Consider the following 1,357-nt stretch of genomic DNA (forward strand, 5'->3'; position numbering starts at 1 on the left):
GCCATTTCTATCATAAGCAGCATCCCGCTGCCACTGCCACCACCATGAAGGGCATCCCACCGCTGTTGCTGCCGCCACAAGGTGCGTTGTGCTGTCTGCCACGAGGCGCGTCCTGCTGTTGGCGCCATCACTGCGAGCCGTGTCCTGCCGCTGTTGCCACCGTAAGGAGCGTCCTGCTGCCGTTGCTGCCATGAGGCACTTTCTGGTGTGGCCACCGCCGCAAGGCACATCCTGCTATTTTGCTGCTGTCACAAGATGCATCCTACTGCTGTTGCTGCCACGGCGTGTCCCGCAACGAGTCTCATGGCAACAGCACTAGCAGGACACACCTCGGGGCAGCGTGATGTGCCTTGCAGAGCAATGGTGGCAGGAAACGCCTCATGCCAGCAGCGGCAGTGGCAGCAGGATGTGCCTCGTGTTGTCAATGTCAATGGCAGCTCAATGCACTTTGCAGCGGCAGCAAGAGCCCTGTGATATGGTAAGTGGATGTGGGGCGTGTGGCGCAGCTCCCCCGTCCTCCACCTATCTCATGTCTTAGGAAATAAGTAAGATTTATTTTTGGGTTAGGGCTTATATAAAGCCCACCCCAAAAAATCAAGCTAGGGCTTATTTTTGTGGAAGGTTTTATTTTTGGGGAAACACAGTAAATGCCAGTTGCCAAGCACCCAGTTTGATTGTGTGACTTGTGGAGATGTTGCAATACTCAGAAGTGTGAGAACTGGTCATAAGTCATTTTTTTTAGTGCCATTGTAACTTTGAGCAATCATTAAACAAATGGCTGTAAACAGAAGACTACCTGTATTTTTTCCCCCATTGCTGTGTTTGTTTGCATTTGCCTTGGAATTGCTTGCAGAAATACTAGCCAGCATCTAACTGTTGCTTTCTTGCTTTTTGTAATCAGCTTTTGCACCAGAGAAATTTCATGCAAGCTTCCAGATTGTTGGCTACCCAGCTGCTTAATTTGATCAAATAAAGTGCTGCTTGATCAAGAAGTCTCCCCTTGGGTTATCTGATTAAATTGATATGGTATCTCAAGTTCAAGTAAGGGACTGGGACCTTACATTACCGTAAAGTTCCTTTGCATTCTACTACATTGTGTTTGTTCGCATAGGTTTTATATTTATTCACCTCTTCTTAGCATTTACCAATAACCTACTTCACAGAATCATTAAAAGAATCAGCAACGCCTTTACGATTATTAAAACATCATTACTACCAGTATTTTCCCCCTCTTCTCCCGATTTTAAAATCAAACGTACTGGGCTGGAAAAAAAAATCAGTGGCTTAATTTCTACAAAGAAGTTTTTCGTAAAGGGGCTACGCTCTCCTTCCCAGGGCTTTGGGGAGGTGGGATTGT

Source organism: Crotalus tigris, unplaced genomic scaffold, assembly GCF_016545835.1.
Source record: "Crotalus tigris isolate CLP2741 ecotype Arizona unplaced genomic scaffold, ASM1654583v1 scf7180000018777.2418813, whole genome shotgun sequence".
NCBI lineage: Eukaryota > Metazoa > Chordata > Lepidosauria > Squamata > Viperidae > Crotalus > Crotalus tigris.